Source organism: Nycticebus coucang, chromosome Y (assembly GCF_027406575.1).
Source record: "Nycticebus coucang isolate mNycCou1 chromosome Y, mNycCou1.pri, whole genome shotgun sequence".
Lineage (NCBI taxonomy): Eukaryota > Metazoa > Chordata > Mammalia > Primates > Lorisidae > Nycticebus > Nycticebus coucang.
Genome location: NC_069805.1, coordinates 25,829,168 through 25,849,146, shown reverse-complemented (window position 1 = coordinate 25,849,146; position 19,979 = coordinate 25,829,168). Strand labels below are relative to the sequence as shown.

Genomic DNA, 19,979 nt, shown 5'->3' with positions numbered 1-19,979 from the left:
CTTCTTCATAATATATCACAAGAATGTAACGAAATGTATCCAATGTACTCAAAAGTACTATAAATTCAATATAGTATCATCTACACATTCATAGGAATTTAAAAACATAACTATAGTCCAGAAAGTATAAGGGAAGAGGAGAGAGAGGGGAGGGGATGGTGGATGCAAGAGGAGGGAGAGTTTTCTGAGGGCCCTCACCTAATGTGCATGATGCATTATAATATTTCAAAATTATAAAGAAAATAATATAATTGTGATGGCTGTATTAATCAGTTCAATGTAAACATTACACATTTGATATCAAATCAGTACAGTGAAGCCCATCAATGTAATCAGTTATGATTTAATAAAAACAAAAGAATATAGAAAAATAAAAAGGAAGTGGAAGTATAAAAGACGAAGAATAATATCACAACTTCAAGGTCTGGAGTGATGCCTCACAACTCTAATCTCAACACGTGAGGAGTGATGGCTCCCACCTGCAATCCTAACAATCTGGGAAGCAGAAGCAGATGGAAAAATGTAACTGGATCTTGTGGGATGTGGCCACCTATACTCCCAGATACTCAGAGGCTTAGGCAATCGGATTTCTTAAGCTGATGAGTTTGAGATTGCTTTTGGCTACAGTGACGTCAGGGCATTCTACCAGGGTGGAGTGAGACTCTGTCTCAAAGAGAAAAAAAATCCTAACTTCAATAATAGGGATCAATGTGCCTTCTATATCCATTTATGGTAGCCTGAGTGTAGGCAAGGAGATAGGATTGACTGTGTTTTCAGGCACTCTCACTACCTGGGTAATTGTTATGTTGGGAGCATTTAGCACACCGAAAGTTTTGGAAAACAACTTTCAGTACCTTTATTGAAATATATACTTCACTTCTCTCAAGTGAAAAATTCTGTGTTTTTTAGTATATTCACAGAATTGTACAGCTATCATCACAATCTAATTTCAGAAATTCTTCTTCTCCTCCCTACTAAGAGAAAGTCAATATTGACTATCAGTCCCTTTCATCTTCTGTACCACCCACTTCCACCTCCCCTCTAATAGCCTGAATTCTTTGGCCTTGTATTGATTTTTCCTTATACATTTCATCATAGTATATGTGGTCTTTTGTAACTGGCCTTTTTTCCTTGTCATAAAGGTTATAAGGTTCATTTGTATTATAACACAAATATGCACTTCATTCTTTTTTAATGTTAAAATGTATTCCATCATATGAACATAGCACCTTCTACCTATCCAATCATATGTAGATCCCATTTACACTACTGAAGAAGTTCCCTTCTAGTCATAGTTTCTTAAGTGATTTTCATCTCCAGGAAGTATTACATCTCTCAAATGCCTTTTCTGTGTCTCTTGACATGATCATGTGTTTTTTCTTTTTTGTTATGATAATGTAGTGTATTCAATTAGATCATTTTCCTTTATTGAACTAGAATCGATTCAATGGGATGAAATCAAATTTGGTGTACATATTTGAGCTACCGGCATGACAACTGTGTCCACCTTCCAGGTTCACCAGAAGTACCACCAAGACTGAGAGGTTGACATCAACTTCCAACTCAACCTGCAGCTCTATGCCCCTTATGTCTGCCTGTCCATATCTTACCACTTTCACCATGATCATGTGGCTTTGAAGAATTTTCCCAAATCCTTTCTATCCAATCTCACGAGAACAGGGAACATATTGAGAAACTGAGAATCCTTGCAACCAGACTGTGATGACTGGGAGAGTGGGCTGAATGTGATGGAGTGTGCATTACTCTTGGGGAAAAAGTATAAATCAGTTACCAGTGGAACTGCATAAACTGGCCACTGACAAAAATGACCCCCACTATGTAACTTCATTGAGACATATTACCTGAAATCCATTAAAGAACTGAATGACCACATAACCAACCTGTGTAGGGCGGGAGCCTCTGATCCTGGATGGTAGAGTATCTCTTTGACAAGCACACCCTGGCAGACAGTGATAAGCCTTAGACAAACTTCCCCATAACCATGGGGTGAGTTCTGTAGTCACCAAGGCAGTGCATCATTGTTGCGTTTTCCTTTACTTTTTCCATAGTTGTACCAAAACATCCTCTAAAATTCTTGCATTTGGACCATTCTTTCAAATAAAGAAATTTGGTAACCCCACAGAAAAAGAATGACACCACAGACCATCCAGATAAGGAACAGGATAGAATTTGACATGGAAAGACTAATAGAATGATAAGCAAAAGGGGGAACAGAACATCTGGCGGCAGAGAGGGAGAAGCCAAGTGCGAAGCCCCCCAAGTCTTCAATCTAGGGATTTAAACCCTATTCTTCAGGCAGGTGGATTTTGGAAAGTTTGCAAATTGGCTAGAGGTCTACCAGGAGAATATAATCCTAAAATTAGCACAGGATTGTAGGCCCTGAATTTTTTCTCTCAGGCAAATACTTAGGGTGTGTGGTCCCTACTTCAGGAGGAACCTCCCAGAAAGTGTGGTCTGCTCATTCCTAGAAATGAGTGTCTGTGATAAGACTCATTTCTGATCTCACCCAGACATTGAAAACAGGGGGGTGTTGTCCTGAACTCAAGCAACATGTCTATGTCTATGTCTCCCAGAGTAGGATAACTAGCATGAGCCAACAAGGGCAACATCACAGAGCCCCTAAGATAGAATGTCCAGGACCAGGTGAGGTGGCTCATGTCTATAATCCTAGCCCTCTGGGAGGCCACGGTGGGTGGATTGCCTGAGCTCACAAATTTGAAGCCAGTCTGATCCAGATCCAGACCTCAACTCTAAAAAAATAGCTGGGCCTTGTAGGGACCTGTAGTCCCAGCTTCTTGTGAGGCTGAAGCAAGTATATCACATAAGTCCGAGAATTTGGGTTTGCTGTGAGCTATGATGCCAGGACACTCTACCAAGCATGGCAAAGTGAAACTCTGTCTCAAAAATAAAAAGAGAGAGTGTCTATTGTTATTCAAATGCAGTTAATGTCCCATATCAGATGAAGACACAACTGTGCTCTCTGCTGCCTGACTGGGAAATAGCTCAGCAGCTCAGCACCTCTGCCAATCAGCCAGGCCCCAGCCTCCTGGTCCACCTTGCTAGAGTAAAATAACCAAAGACATTTCTCTGTCCCTTTGTACTACCTTTCAAGGCAGTGATTCATGTCTTAGTTTCAAAAGATTTAAAGAGACGGAAAACATTCTCCCTATATTTCAGGGCATTTCCTCTCTTACATATTCTCCACTCTCAATTTTACACTTCCATATCTATGGGTGGGAGGGGTGGCTACTCTGTTTCAATATTAGCGTTTGAGAGCCTGTTGTAGTGTAATAGCGGGTAATATGAGTAGAAAGGTTAGTGACCTAGGCTCTTGGATCCCATCCCCTAATGGTTCCCTGAAACGTTACTGACATGAGACTGCGTGTGGCATCTCACATCTGTAATCCTATCACTCTGGAAGGCTGAGGGCTGTGGATTTTTGAGCTCATGATTTTGACCCAGCCTGAGCAAGAATAGAGACCCTGGATCTACTTAAAATAGAAAAAATTAGCTGGGTGTACTCTTGTTCTGTTGTCTTTGGTACAAGTTCTAAAGTCAGCAGCTTGTTTTGTCTTATGCAGAAACTGTCCACTTATACATCAGTGGCTTTCAGTGGTTTGTAGAGGATTCCTAGGGATCCTCAATGTTAAGTACTTCCGATGAAAGGGATGTCCATTAGAGTGAGAGTGTTGGGGGTCAGGGACCCTGGTTCCCTGAACCCTGTTGCTCTGGTTCAATTACTGGGCTGAGCTCTAGTAAAGCTCAATCCAGGCACAGCAGTAACCGAGAGCAAAAGTGAGTGTAAAGTGAGAATAAACCAGGAGCACCTCAGTCAGTGTGGATAGAAAGTAAAGGTAACCTACAAAAATTTCAGAGTAACAAAGGCAGATTTTCTTTCAGAAGAACAAAGAGATAGTTTAAAGCACTTCCAAAGAGAGTTGGAAACATGGCCTTCTCATGCAGGAGAAAAGGCAAGAGAGACAGAGAGGCAAAGGTGGGCAGGGATATAAATGCTCTCTCCATTTGAAATTGGCTGCAAGTCTTTCATTGGCTTCTCTGGGCCTCCAGGCAGTATTGCTCTTTCCTATTGGTCATTGATGGTCGCTATCTAATGGTCATTGGTTGCCTAGTTGAGTTCATAGCCACATTCTTATGGGCCCTCCAGAGTTCTTGGTTCAACAAGCCTGGATTTTTTTTCACCCTGCTTAAAGCCCCCTTTTAGTGTCCCCTCTCAAGAAGGAAATCATGTACACATTTTAAAAAGGAATTTTAAAATAAATTTAATTGTTGTAAAATACACAGAATTTATTTTAGAGGAGGGTTTTCTCTCTGTTTCTTTGGCTAGGGTGCGGTGGTGTCATCACAGCTCACTGCAACATTAAACTCCTGAGAGCCAGCTATCCTCTTGCCTCAACCTCAAGGTACACTTTTCAAGTTCAATATTTTATTTTATTTTTCCTGGTATAGAAATGGGCAAAAGGCTTTGTCTGGGCCAACATTCCCATTGATAGTTAAAGGTTTTACGTATGATTGGCAAATAAATAAAAATGAAGAAAAAATTAATAATGGCTCCAAATGATTGTATAGGACCCAGGAGTGTTAAAACTTAGGCTTATAAACTAAAGATGACCTCTTCTCTTTGTAAATGGACTTTGTTAAATGTCTCACTCAGAGGTACTAGTTATAAACCTGTTTACCAGATGTAGAACTCTTAGGGTGGAAAAGCTCAGTAGGTTTTGTGCACCAGATGACAGAAGAATTTCTCTAGGCCAAGATTAAAATACAAAAGTATATTTTATAATTTAGAAGGGGGGAGAGGATAGGGAGAGAGAAGAGACAAGAGAGCAGGGAGATGGGATGGTATCCCAAAGGGGAAAAAAAAGGAAAAGGAAAAATGCCTGCTCTGAGGTCCATAGGGTACCTGAATTTAAGGGGAACAAAGAAGGTAACTGCAGCTAAATTTACAGGATATTGTGAATGCGAATGCAGTGTGCATTTTTTTTTTCTAACAAGAGTGAAGACATATATTTTTCCAGATGTTTCCAATCCCAAGGCATGATATTTCACATTCCATTGTTCTTAGGAGTCACTGAGGAATCATTTGAGCCTATGGAACCAAATTCTAAAAGGCCAAAGATCTGGTGAAATGTAAAGAGAAATAATGTACATATCTCATGGATCTGCTAGAGTCCTCAATGTTTTTTGAAAACAGAAATCCATATCGCATTATAACAAAGATATTTGTACCAGAATGTTTATTGCAGCCCAATTCATAATTGCTAAGTCATGGAAAAAGCCTATGTGCCCATCAATCCACAAATGGATTAATAAATAGTGGTATATGTACACCATGGAATATTACACAGCCTTAAAGAAAGAAGGAGACTTTACCTCCATGTTTACATGGATGGAGCTAGAACATATTCTTCTTAGTAAAGTATCTCAAGATTGGAATAAAATGTATCCCATGTACTCAGCCCTACTATGAAACTAATTTATGGCTTTCATATGAAAGCTATAACCCAGTTATAACCTAAGAATATGGGGAAGTGGGAGAGAGAAGGGAGGGAGGGGGGAGGATGGGTGGAGGGAGGGTGATTGGTGGGATTATACCTACAGTGCATCTTACAAGGGTACATGTGAAACTTACTAAATGTAGAATGTAAATGTTTTGGCACAGTAACTGAGATAATGCCAAGAAGGCTATGTTAACCAGTGTGATGAAAATATGTCAAATGGTACATAAAACCAGTGTATGGTGCCCCATGATTGCATTAATGTACACAGCTATGATTTAATAAAAAAACGACAACAACAAAAAAAGAAATCGTTTCTGGGGGGTGCTGCTATCAATAGAGAGAAAGCAGGAAAAGATCTTAATCTCTATTGAAAAATAACGAGTTAGCCTGGGCACAATTGTTCAGACCCGTAATCCTAGCACTCTGGGAAATGGAGAGGTGTGGATCAATTGAGCTCAGGAGTTCCAGACCAGCCTGAGCAAGAGTGAGACCTTGTCTCTACTAAAAATAAAAAAAAATAGCTGGACGCTGTTGCTGTTGTCTGTAGTCCCAGCTACTTGGGAGGCTGAGGCAAGGCGATTGCTTGAGCCCTGAGGTTTGAGGTTACTGTAAGCTAGTCTGAGGCCGCTGTAATCTAACCTGGGCAACACAGTGAGATTCTATTCCGTCCCCTCCCCACCAAAAAAAAAAAAGAATAAAGAAAAGGAAAAAGACAGAAAAATAACTATGAGCTAATAATGTTTCTTTCCTTTTCTTTTTCTTTTTCTTTTTTTCTTTTTTTTAAACAGAGGCACACTCTGTGGATGTGGGGAGAGTGCCGTCTCATCATAACTCACAGGAACCTCAGACCCTTGGGCTCAAGCATTCATCTTGCCTTAGACTCCCACGTAGCTGGGACCACAGGCCCCCACCATAACACCTGGTTAGTTTTTCTATTTTTAGTACAGATGGGATCTCACTCTTGCTCAGACTGGTCTGAAACTCCTGATATCAAGGGTTCCACCTGCCTTGGACTCCCACGTTTCTATGATAACAGGCATGAGCCACTTAAATCGGTGTAATTTTTTTTTTTAAGATATAGTATCACTATGTTGTTCTTGTACAATTTCATCACAACTCACAACAACCTAAAACTCCTGGACTTAAACAATTCTCTCGCCTCAGCTTCCCGAGTTGCTGGGACTACGGTTGCCTGCTACAACACCTGCCTATTTTCCTGTTGCTCACGTCATTGTTGTTTAGCTGGCCTGGGCACAGTGACACTAAAAACTAATCAGAATCACAAGAATGTAAGTGTTGCTTGAAGAAGCTAAAGAAATTTTACCCCCAAATATAACTATTTGGCATAAAGAATACTTTGACTTAAAGACCACTGGAGGCTTGTCACCTGTAACTTGGTGGTTAGGGCACCAGCCACATTCACTGGGGTTGGTGGATTGGAAACCAGCCAGGGCCTGCTAAACAATGGTGACAACAAAAACACAAACAACAACAACAACAACACCCCAGCCTGGTGTTTTGGTAAGTGCCCGGAGTTCCTTCTTCTGGGAGGATGAGGCTTGAGAATTATGTAAGCCCAAGGGTTTAGATTGCTGTGAGGTTTGACCCAGTTAGACTCTGTCTCAAGAAAAGAAAAATAAAGATTATTATGAGATGAGAAAGCATTGGAAGAATCTTTCCCTCTATATAATTAAATCCTGGCTGGCTGGATCAAAATATCTATGGTGGGCCACTGAATTCCTTTCCTCCACATGAATTCTAGCAGACCTGACCCAAATTGTTTATTTATTTTCTCAAGTTAATATGAGGGTACAATCTTTAGGTTAAATTGTTCTACCTTCCAGGGTAAAGTTGCACTTGTAGAAGAGCCCCTCACCCAGGGTGTGTGTTATACACCCTGACAATGTACACATTAGGTGAGATCCCATCTCATGCCCTCCCTCCTTCTGCCATACTTCCTTCCACATCCCCCCTCCTGCAACCCTCTATCCCTGTTCTGGATTATCTTATGTTTTATTGTTCCTATGAACATGTAATTGTTTATATATTGATTTCATATTAGTATGGAGTATATTGGATATTTATTTTTCCATTCTTGTGATAATTTACTAAGAAGAATGTATTTAAACTCCATCCAGGGAAATGTAAAAGATGTAAAGTCTCCATCTTTTTAATGGCTGAATAACATTCCGTGGTGTAAATATACCACAGTTGATGTGCACTTAGGTTGCTTCCATGACTTGACAATTACGAATTAATCCACAATAAACATTCTAAGAAAAATAGAAAATTTAGTTGGGCGTTGCGTTAGATGCCTGGAGTCTCAGCTACTGAGGAGGCTGAGGCAAGAGAATCACTTCAACCCAAGTGTTTGAAGTGATTCAAACTATGACATCTAAACACTGTACCCCAGGGTGATTGACTGACACTCTGTCTCAGAAAAAAAGAAAAAAAAGAAAACTTCTTTATCCACTTGAAATATTTTCAATAAAAAATTGCAAGAGAGGACAAAGACTGAAGTCCTGAGTTCTTCACTTACAAACATTTTATAAAATGAACAAAAGGTGAAAATTTCCCATGGGTCACAGCAAACTTCTATACCTGATGTTTAGTGGATTACTATACAAATTTTTCAGAAACACTTTATTTTCCAGGAAGTGGTTGTTCTCTCGATTTGTTCCTTCACCCCCTTTTTTATAAGACAAGTTTGCACGCACTCTGTCATCCATGCTGGAGTGCAGTGTCCCGATCATAGCTAACTGCAACCTCAATCTCCTGGGCTCAAAATATCCTCTAGGCTTAGCCTCCCAACTAGCTGGGACTACAATGTGCACCACCATAGCTGGCTAATTTTTAAAACTTTTTGTAGAGAGGAGGTCTCAATATGTTGTTCAGGCTGGTCTTGAACTGTCTCAGTCTCCCAAAGTGCTGGGATTACAGGTTTGAGCACTTAGCCTCATCCCATTTTCTATACATTTGCATGCAATATTCCCAGGAAGGTACATACAGATATATAAAGGACAGAGGACCAATTTGCAATCACACAAGCAATGATTACTTTTCTCTTGTTGCGTATAGGATGAATTTATTTTCTTCATGAAAATCTATTATTTATTAAAAAATCTCTCACTCTATCACTTGGAAGTAACCAATAGAGATATTTTGGTTTATTTTCTTCCTGACTTTTTCACTAGGTATGTCCATGTACCCACAGACATACACACACTTAAAGCAAAACCTCTTTTCTGATTCAGATTGCCATGGCCATAAGGGCAATTCATCAATTCTGAGTGGAACCATCATCTTTCACAGAAAATTTGAGGTAAGGGTTCACTTAGGGGTTTCTTTTCTGATTCCAGCTACTAAAGCCATAATGAGAAAGGATTCAGTGTTGAAATCCACCTTAGGAGCACAGTATTATTAAAAGCAAGGAAGAGACAATAAATGGAAATTCTGTTCAGCTGGTGACTAGAACCAACTCAAATAAAATAAAACAGAAGAAAATTAGTAGTAAGAGGCCATTTTCTTTCATTTTATGTTTATTTTATTTTTTGAGAAAGAGTCTCACTTTGTCACCTTTGGTAGAGTACCATTGCATCATAACTGACAGCAACCTCAAACTCTTGGGCTCAAGCCATTCTCTTGCCTGAGCCTCCCGAGTACCTGGGGCATACAGGCGATCCCCAAAATGCCCAGCTATGTTTAGAGATAGGGTCTCACTGTTGCCCAGGCTGGTCTTGAACCCTAAAGGACAGGCAATCCACCTGCCTCGGCCACCAAGTGTGGTAGAAGTGCAGTTGTGAGCCAGTACACCCAGCCTGTTTTTTTTTTTTTATTTTAAATTCTGAAACAATAGAATCATTATAGCATGGAATGATGAACTTTTGCAGATTCTTATACTTTTATTTTCTTATCCAGAAGCAGTTTATTCCATATAAGAATCCTATAGATGATCAGGTTTTATGGGCTAACTGAAGGAAACAAAATGCCTGAGTTATACACCAGACACCATTTGATTCCTTGCTAGTAGATGGTATATTTCTAGGCATTGCCAATAGCAAAGCCTCATTCAGGCCATTGTGGTTCTGGGAAGTCCAAAAAGACATTGGAGAGTAGTGATGCGAATATGGAAATTGCAGTCCAGAGAGCTTTTCCCAGGGCTTTAAAGGCGTTCAAACCACCTCTATGGAATAGCATAACCAAAATTAAGCCTTAAGATCTGCTCTCTTGTACCTCCTAGATACCTGCCTCAAATCCATCCAAAGATAAAAATTTGACTTTTCTATATGAGACCTTGTCCTAGTCAATTCAGGCTGCCATAACAAAATGCCGTAGACTGCGTGACTTAAACAACATACATTTATTTCTCATAGTTCCAGAGGCTAAAGAAAGTCCAAGATTGAGGTGTCAGCTAATTTGGTTTCTGGTAAAGCTTCTCATTCTGGCTCACTCATGGCAGTTTTCACATGATGGGGAGAAAGCAAGCATGCATGAGAGTAATATCTTGTGTGTCTTATTACAAGGCCACTAATCCAAACGTGGGTTCTCCAAATTATCTTAAAGGTCTCACCTCTTAACACCATCACATTGAGGGTCAGAGATTCAGCATATACATTTTAGAGGTGACATGTGTAGGGCAAAGGGAAAACTTCCTCTTTCTTCTCTGAAGGGTCACTGAGAAATAGATTTAAGAAAGGCAAATTGATATATAAATGATATGCAAAATTTATTATTACATGCATAACACAAAGAAATTGCAGTAGAATGATTACACAATAATCCAGTGATGTACAGGAAGGTGGGGAAAAGTGACTAGTTTTGAAGTGAATAGTAAGTGATTTTTAGGGGAGCTCAACGGGTGTGGAGAATACACATTGGCTTTTGGACAAAGTCTGTTGGGCCTACAGCGCAGATAATGATATATGACAAAAATCTGTTCAGGTCTGTTAACAAACTTCAATGTCCCATTCTAGGATATAAGTTAAATGAATGAAAACTCAGGGAAAGCACCAGAGGTAACTATTTTCTTCTTTTGCTGTCCCAGACTTCAGGCAGATAAGGAAGTATGTGAGTAAGGCTTCATCAGTGTCGACTGGTCTTCAAGGACAATTAGTTTAAAATAATCAGCACACCACAGTCACCTTCACACAAATATTTAGTCCATAACATTTCACCTCTTCCCTCATCAGATTCATCTCATAAGAAGTATACATTGATTTCATTCCAACAGGCTCAAGAGTATTTTTTTATTATTTTTATTATGTTCATTGTTAAATCATAGCTGTGTACATTAGTGCAATTGCCTGTACCTATTCTAAGATGCACCATAGATGTGGCCCCACCATTACCCTCCATCCACCCAAACCTCCCCCCTCCCTTACACTTCCTTGGCCCTTTCCCTATACTATTGTGCTATAGTTGGGCTATATTCTTCATGTGAAAGCTATAATTTAGCTTCATAGTAGGGCTGAGTAGATTGGATACTTTTTCTTCCATTCCTGAGATACTTTACTAAGAAGAATATGTTCCAGCTCCATCCATATAAACATGAAAGAGGTAAAGTCTCCATCTTTCTTTAAGGCTGCATAGTATTCCAAGGTATACATGTACCACAATTTGCTAGTCCATTCGTGGGTTCATGGGCACTTGGGCTTCTTCCATGACTTAGCAATTATGAATTGGGCTGCAATAAACATTCTGGTACAGATGTCTTTGTTATATTGTGAATTTTGGTCTTCTGGGTATAAACCAAGGAAAGGAATTATAGGATCAAATGGCAGGTCTATTTTTAGGTCTCTAAGTATTCTCCAAACATCCTTCCAGAAGGAACGTATTAGTGGGCATTCCCACAAGCAGTGTAGAAGTGTGCCCTTTCCTCCACATCCACGCCAACATTTCTGGTTTTGGGATTTTTTTATGTGGGCTACTCTTACTGGGGTTAGGTGATATCTCAGAGTAGTTTTGATTTGCATTTCTCTGATGAATAAGGATGACGAGCTTTTTTTTATGTGTTCGTAGATTTTCATCGGTCTTCTTTGGAGAACTTTCTCTTTAAGTCCCTTACCCGCCCTGAAATGGGGTCACGTGTTCTTTTCTTGCAAATAAATTTGAGTTCTCTGTGGATTCTTCTTATTAGACCTTTATCGGAGGTATAACCTGCAAATATTTCTCCCATTCTGAGAGCTGTCTGCTTGCTTTACTCACTATGTTCTTGGCTGTGCAGAAGCTTTGTAGTTTGATCAGGTCCCAGTAGTGTATTTTTGATACTGCTTCAATTGCCTGGGGAGTTCTCCTCATAAAATATTCACCCAGGACGATTCCTTCAAGAGTTTTCCCTGCACTTTCTTCAAGTATTTTCATAGTTTCATGTCTTAAGTTTAAATCTTTTATCCAGTGAGAGTCTATCTTAGTTAATGGTGAAAGGTGTGGGTCAACTTTCAATCTTCTACAGGTTGCCAGCCAGTTTATCCAGCACCATTTGTTAAATAGGGAATCTTTTCAACACTGAATGTTTTTCGTTGGCTTGTCAAAGATCAAATAACGGTAAGTAGCTGGATCCATCTCTTGGTTCTCTATTCTGTTCCAGACATCTACTTCACTGCTTTTGTGCCAGTACCATGCTGTTTTGATCACTATGGATTTATAGTACAGTCTCAGGTCTGGTAGCGTGATTCCTCCTGCTTTGTTTTTATTGCTCAGTAATGTTTTGGCTATTTGAGGTGTTTTCTGATTCCATATAAAATGAAGTATTATTTTTTCAAGATCTTTAAAGTATGACAATGGAGCTTTAATAGGAATTGCATTAAAATTATACATTGCTTTGGGGAGTATGAACATTTTAACAATGTTGATTCTTCCCAGCCATGAGCATGGTATGTTTTTTCCATCTGTTAACATCTTTGGCTATTTCTTTTCTTAGAGTTTCATAGTTCTCTTTGTAGACATCTTTCATGTCCTTTGTTTGGTATACTCCCAAATATTTCATCTTCTTTGGCACTTCTGTGAAAGGAATGGAATCCTTGTCTGTTTGTTCAGCTTGGTTATTGTTGGTATATATAAATGACCCAGCCCACAGGTCAGTCGACAGGGATGCCTGGAGGAGGGTGTGAGAATGGGAAGGTGCAAGTGGTGCAAAGAATGGAGAAAAGACAGGAGTCTGATCAAGTCTAGTTTATTGCAATGTTCTTCCAGGGTATATAAGGGTGGGTGAAGGAGGAAGTTTACATCACCAGGTATCCAAGCAACCTGGCCGAGGAGGAGAAAAGTTCCCAACAGCAAGTTTCCAAGTTTTGTTCACGTGATTTACGAGTAGAGGCCTGGCGCTTGCAGGGAAATAGAAACTTAGGCCTGGCGTTTGCAGGGAATTGAAAACTTAGGCCTGACTTTTGCAGGGAAATAGAAACTTAAGTCTGTTAGTACTGGAAATAGCACTTGGCCTACAAAATCGATGCTGTGGTGTCAACATTCCACAGGTCCCCCTTTTTTATATTTTTTAAATGTACATTTTACTTTTAAAGCTTTGCCAGCTCTTGACCGAGAGGGCGGGGTGACTGTGTCTGTCTTAGGTTGGGACCACCTTACCATCTCAGCTGATCCTCCTTACCTGTCATGGGATACACGGTAGCTATCTGACTGGGCTCCTGTCTTAGGTTGGTAGGATAAGCAAAGTCTGAGATGAGGGTCCTTGTTACCCGTCCTTGACTAGCCAGTCCCTTAAGTAGTTATGGTTATGCATTCATCTTCCATAGCAAGTCTGTGATAATGAACCTGGAGGGGCTGCATTTTAATAGCATCAATTTGTTGTTTTATAAAGGCCATGCCTTCATTAAAAAGAAAAGGTCCTAGCGACAGTAATATTAATAAACCAAGGAGGAGCCCTAAAAATGGAAGGAGATAAGGCAGAAAGCCGTTTAGCACACTCCAAAACGGGTTGTCTATAATTTTTCTTTTTCTTTCTTCTAGATTATCTTGTAATTTTTTTATTTTGTCTCAAAAAATTCCTGATTTATTTGCATAAAAGCAGCATTTTTCCTGTAATGCTAAGCAGATGCCTCCTTGGTTAGCCATTAGAATATCTAAACCTCTTCTATTCTATAGTACTACTTCAGCTAAGGAATCTAATTGATCTTGAAGAACTTTAACTGTGCCTGATAGGGCTCGTAGATCTTCTGCCATAAGTTGAGATAGTTCAGTATATTTATGTACAGCAATGCCCATACCAGCGGTACCAGTGGCCATGGCAGCAGTGATTCCCAGAGTGGGCCAAGAGAGAGGGAGAAATTGGACAGCCCTTCTAGAATGGCCAGATATATAATCGAAGGATGGTATAGGTAAAGATTCATTTCCATTGACTCTATCTATATCGCATAGCAAAAGGGCGATAGTACGTAATCCTGTCCAATTAGTGGGCAGAATGGTATATGCCAAGTTATTGCCACAAACAAATACCATATCATTGGGAGCACATGGGGAATAAGTAATATTGATGATGTCTGTGCAATTGGTCAAAGAGAGTATGTCAATATCAATAGCATAACTGTCATCTCTATAAGGGGAGTCAATACATGGTGCTTCAGAAAAGATAGGTTTTACTGGTAAAGATATGACAGGCATGAAGTTATTAGATGATAATTCAATGGAATTAACATTGATAGCAATAGGCATAGATAGTCCTAAATGAAGGCATAACCAGCAATTTTGAGCCAAAGAAGGGTTGGATTGATTAAGTAACCTGTGTGTGATGTCTAGTATTTTCAGGGTTTGGGGGTCTAGATTTGCATCCCTATTTTTGGGTAAAGCTATTGGATGGTAATTAAATTTAGGAGACATGTGGTTTACAATGTTTTCCAGTTGCTTTTGGACTACATTCTGTCTCATCTGATCTTGGGGTCCACCTCCATCAGAGACGTGCACAGGTGGAGTCTTATTCCAGCAAACTGTTTTTCCTAGTGTATCGGACAGCCAGATTGGGCATATTTATTTGAGGTCCCCCAGACCTGAAGGACTGTGTCCCACTCACCTCCAAATGTCCCCGAAAAATGTCTGGTCAAAATTGCTGTAAAATAGGTATTATTATCTGTACCAGTGCATAGTTGAACTTGCTCATAACAGGTATTATGTACAGATACATGGAATTCTGTACAAGGGCATGGTCCAGGCTTGTTATTAGAGGTGGGGATAATTTTAGCCTTTTTGCTACAGACCCATGCCTGTTCTCCACGAACACCTTGTCTCATTACTAAGTATGCTGTTTTATCACCACAATCTACATTTAGGAGAGGGGTTGTCTCACCATTCCAGGTGCCACCACGGCACTCGCAAAGAGTACCAGTTAATTTTTGTAAGAGTGCCCGAGCCTCATGGGGATTACTCATGGGGATTACTGAAACCACCTTCATTTTTTCGTATCAGGAGAGAGATCCCCAGCAGTAGCCACATCCAGGTGCTCATAGTTAACTGCAAAGAAAAGGAAAGAAAACCTTCTCAGGGCTTCTCTTGCTCCCTGGAATTATAGGTGATGATGTTATCTACTTGTTTGATCAGTGTTTGAGGTAACCATCGTGCTGCTTCCATCTCTTGTGAATATATGCATACAGCACCTCTACCCCAAATTAAAAGCGGATCGGGGCCGTGCCATTTATTATCTAATGGATCTTTCCATAGGGCAGTGGCAAAATCCCGTTTAGTATCTGGGTGCCAGAAGCGTTCTGCTGCAGACCGGCCGTCTTGGTCCAGTGTGAAAAAATTTAAAATGAGTAATGAATGGGATAAGATATTACTTGGGGACCCCTTAACAGGGTACCATTCCCCCTTTTTAATTTTTTCTAGAGTGTTTTTAAGAGATAGGTGGGCACATTCTACTATGTCTTGCCCTTGTTGGTTAAATGGTATACCAGTGATGTGTTTGATATTCAGGTGTTTACAGAAGTTGTTAAATGCATGTCCTGTACATCCTGGACTATTATCAGTTTTAATTTGTTTAGGGGTGCCTGGTACAGCCATGGTGGCTAGCACATGGGCAATGACATGTTTGCCGGCCTCCTCTGAATGTCCAGTGGCATAAATAAATCCACTGAAGGTATCTATGGTTACATGAACATACTTGAGTTTTCCAAATTCAGGTAGGTGAGTAACATCCATTTTCCAGATGGCATTGAGTATGAGACCTTGAGGATTTACTCCTAGATGGGGAGTAGGGAGTAGAATTGCACAAGAAGTTCATTGCTTTACAATGTGGCAAATTCCCGGGTAATTTGAAACATGAGTCTAAGGGTGTGAGAGTTTAGATGATGTAATTGGTGAGCAGCGGAGGCTAATGCAATTCGATCAGGCTGTGTGGTGGTTTGGGCAGTACAGACAAAGTGAGTAGCTCCGTCCGCTCTGTGGTTACCATCAGTTAGGGGGCCAGGTAAATTAGAATGAGCTCTAAGGTGTCCAATTAAAAAGGGGAGGGTTCTTTGGTTTATAAGATTTTGGAGCTGCAAGAAAAAGGTAGCAGTTTCTGATGCATGCTTGATTTGTACTGCTGTCTCTAATAAGGGAACTGAATGAGCTAAATAAGCACTATCAGTATAAATATTTAAAGCTCGATTGGAGAATTTGGAGAAAACTGCAATAACTGCTTCAAGTTCTACAATTTGTGCAGAATTTGATTTTACCTGAAATTGTACAATCTCTGTATTAAAGGTGTAAGCTGCATGACCAGAAGGGGAGCCATCTGTGAAAACTAATAAGGCATTGGGCAATGGGAATTGGAGGTTCTTGTGGGAAATGCAAAGTCATGTGTATAATAAATTGTAATAATTTATTGGGTGGATAATGATTGTCAAGTTTACCTGAATAAGAAGCACAAGCAATAGGCCAATGTTCCGTAGTTTGAAATAACCAATTAATTTGTACCTGAGAATAAGGCTGTATAATGATATCTGGTTCTTTACCAAAGTATTTTTTACTATTTTCCCTTCCTATAATGATGATACCCATGACAGCCTGATAATAGGGATAAATAACTTTTGTGGAAGAAGGAGGTAAGTGGATCCACTTTATGGGAGCAGTTTGTCAAAATACTGCTGTGAGTGTAAGAGAAGTTTTACAAATGATGTAGCTCAGGGGCTGAGTGTAATCTATGGTTGTAACAAATTGTGAAAGAATAGCTTGTTGTACTAATACTAAAGCCTGACGGCCTTCTTCTGTTAATGTTCTAGGAGAATTGGGGTTGCTATCGCCTTGTAAAATAGCAAATAAAGGTTTTAAATCCACTGTGTTTAGTTTTAAGTAAGGTCTAAGCCAGTTTATATCCCCTAAGAGCTTTTGAAAATCATTTAGTGTTTTTAATTTGTCCAATCTGAGTGCAGCTTGAGTATTAGTAATTCTGGGTCCAGTTAGGTGGAAACCAAGATAAAGGTAGGGATCTTTTAGCTGAACTTTTTCCGGGGCTATTTGAAGTCCCTGGTTTGTGAGGGAGGATGATAAATCACTATAACATAGTAAAACCTGCTGAGCATTCTGTCCAGCAATAAGAATATCATCCATATAATGAATGATGTACATGGAGTTCCAGCGAAGCCTAGTTTCCTGAATAGCTGCAGCAACAAATTTTTGGCATAAGGTGGGGCTGTTGGCCATGCCCTGTGGTAAAACTTTCCATTGGAATCTTTTCATAGGTTCCTTGAAGTTGATAGAGGGGAGACTGAATGCAAATCTTTTTTGATCTAATGGATGGAGTGGTATAGTGAAAAAACAGTCTTTAAGATCAATGATAATTTTATAGTAACCAAGAGGGATGGCCACAGGAGAGGGTAATCCTTGTTGCAACTCCCCCATGAGGACCATAGTGGAGTTTACAGCTCTTAAATCTTATAATAGTCTCCATCGCCCTGATTTCTTTTTCATGACAAAGATTGGAGTGTTCCATGGGGAGTTGCTTTCCTCTATATGCCCAGCTTTTAGTTGTTCCTGCACTAACTGCTGAGCGGCTTCTAATTTTCTTTTGAGAGGGGCCATTGATCAACCCATACAGGCTCATCACTTTTCCAAGTGATCCTATCTGCATGGCGTGCAGGAATGTCAATAGCCCTTAAGATAAATTTCCTAGCCCTTTTTTGTCTACTTTTCCGGTAATTTGTAGAGGGCTTGGAATGCCTGATTCCTCTTTTCCTAATCCTTTTCCTGGTCGAAAGTCCTGGGCAAGCATTTGTGTTGTCACTACATCATTAAGGCTACACATTATGAGTCCCATTTGGGGCAAGAGATCTCGTCCCCTAAGGTTGACAGGGATGCCAGGTATGACAAAAGGCTGTATGGTTCCCTGATTGCAATCTTTATCTTTCCAAGTGAGTATCTTGGTGTTTTTCTCAAGGTTTTGGCTTTGACCGATTCCTGTTAAATGAGTTAAGGTTGGGGAAAGGGGCCACTGGCTGGGCCATAGTTCTTTGTTAATTATAGTGACATCAGCTCCAGTGTCTACAAGGCCATGAAATTCCTTGCCATCTAGGCTTAGAGTAAGCATTGGTTTCTGGGGTGAGATAGGCTGAGCCCAGTAAACGTCAGGGGAGCCAAAGCTTCCCACACCTTGGTGCTTTATTTTAATCTTATTATTAATTGACAAAAAGGGTAATAGTAATAACTGAGCTATTCTTTGGCCATGGGGTACGGTGGAGATATTTCAGGGGGAAGCAGCCATTAATTTAATTTCCCCCTCATAATCATTGTCAATTACATCTTGGAAAATTTGGAGTCCTTGGACAGCACTACTGCTGCATCCAATAATTAGCCCAAAGGTGTTTGGGGGTAGAGGAACAAACACACCTGTGGGTAAAACTTGCACTCCCATTTCAGGGGTTAATACTGTGTGGGAGGTGGAACAGAGGTCCAATCCTGCACTTCCCGGGGTGGCTCTGCAGAGGTCTGAAACGGATTGCTGTTGGCTGAAACAAAGCTGACTGCCATATAATCTTGTTTGGGTTTCTGGGCCTTGGGCTGGCCCCTCTCCCCGTTTCCCTGCTGAGAGAGGAGGGGATTTCCTTGACTGTCTGTTTTAGATCTGCACTCATTAGCCCAGTGATGGCCCTTGTGGCATTTAGGGCATAAGCCAGGGGGTGGTTTTTAGGAGTTGAAGACTTCCTTTTTGCAGTCTTTGGCAAAATGTCCTGGTTCTCCACAATTAAAACATCAGCCCTTAGTTTTCTGAGCTAAAAAATCTTTGATAGTATAGCCCTGTAAGGCGGCAGCCATTGCTAGACCTTGCTGATATGCGGTGCCAATGTCAGAGCAAAGGTGAATATATCCAGACAAATCTGTCTTCTTTTTGTATGGTCGAATAGCTGCCTGGCATGCCGCATTGGCATTTTCATAAGCCAATTGTTTAACAAAGTCCATTCCAGCTTCTGTGCTACCAAAAATCCTGCCTGCAGCTGTCAAAAGCCTGTGGATAAACTCTGAAAACGGCTCATCAGGGCCCTGCTTTTCTGCCGTGAGGGAAGAGTCCTTTCTGAAAGTTCCCTTTCAGTGGGAATTTTCTCCAATCCCTGGTTTCTTGGATTGGATTTGCAAATACAGAACTGGATCATATTGCATTTGAGCATCTGTACTAGCAAAATGTCCCTCGCCAAGAAGCATAAGTCCAGCCATTTCCCACCTGAGCATTTCTTTTGGCAATGTCTTCGCAAAATTCAGCATATTCAGATTTCCATAATAAGTAATCTCCCCTGGATAAGGCAGCTCTGGCTAGAATATACCAGTCGCCAGAATATACCAGTCGCCAGAGTGAGCCATTTCTCTGCTTCTGATTCTAGTATAGCTAGTGTATAGGGAGCGGTGGCTCCATATTGGGCCACTGCCGTTTTTAATTCCTTAATCACCTGAAAATCAAATCCACTGTGATGTCTCCAGGCCTGACCCTGATTTTCTGTGGTCTCTGTGACTGGAAATGCCTCTGTTCTCTCCTGGTTAACAGGGGGCCTCCTCATAACTACACCTATAATGGAAGATTGGGATATGGGGCCAGCAGCTTCTTGTTCTCGAGGCCTCTGCTCCTGACGGTCCAATTTGCCTGTTTTAAGCTTCTCTAATTCACTGATTAGCTCCTGATGTTCCGTCTCGAGTTTTATTTGTTCTTGTAAATGTGCAATTTTGTTCTCTAGATCCCTTTTTGGGTCTATAGCGGCCATTGCCACAGACGGCACAGAGGGCGCTGTGCTATACAGGGGAGGCCATTTTCCAAGTGAGGGCCAATCTGGATTATGATACTTGGCTGCCTCCTCCTCTAACTCATTCCATTACTTATATGAAAGCTTATCATCAGGGTCTATTTTGAAAACATTCAAGTCTGGGTAGAGCCTTCGTTTTGGCTCTGGGGACTTGACCTTGAGCTGTTTTACTCTCAGTTTGTTCTCAGTCTTAACTTTCTGCCGAACAGTAGGAGCCTTTTGTTCCTCTCTG

At 40.6% G+C, this 19,979-nt stretch overlaps 1 pseudogene; it reads left to right on the top strand.

Annotated features, from left to right (window-relative positions):
- Positions 1-1,490: 1,490 nt before the first annotated feature.
- On the top strand, positions 1,491-1,984 carry LOC128579040 (ferritin heavy chain-like; annotated as a pseudogene).
- The last annotated feature ends 17,995 nt before the right edge of the window (positions 1,985-19,979 follow it).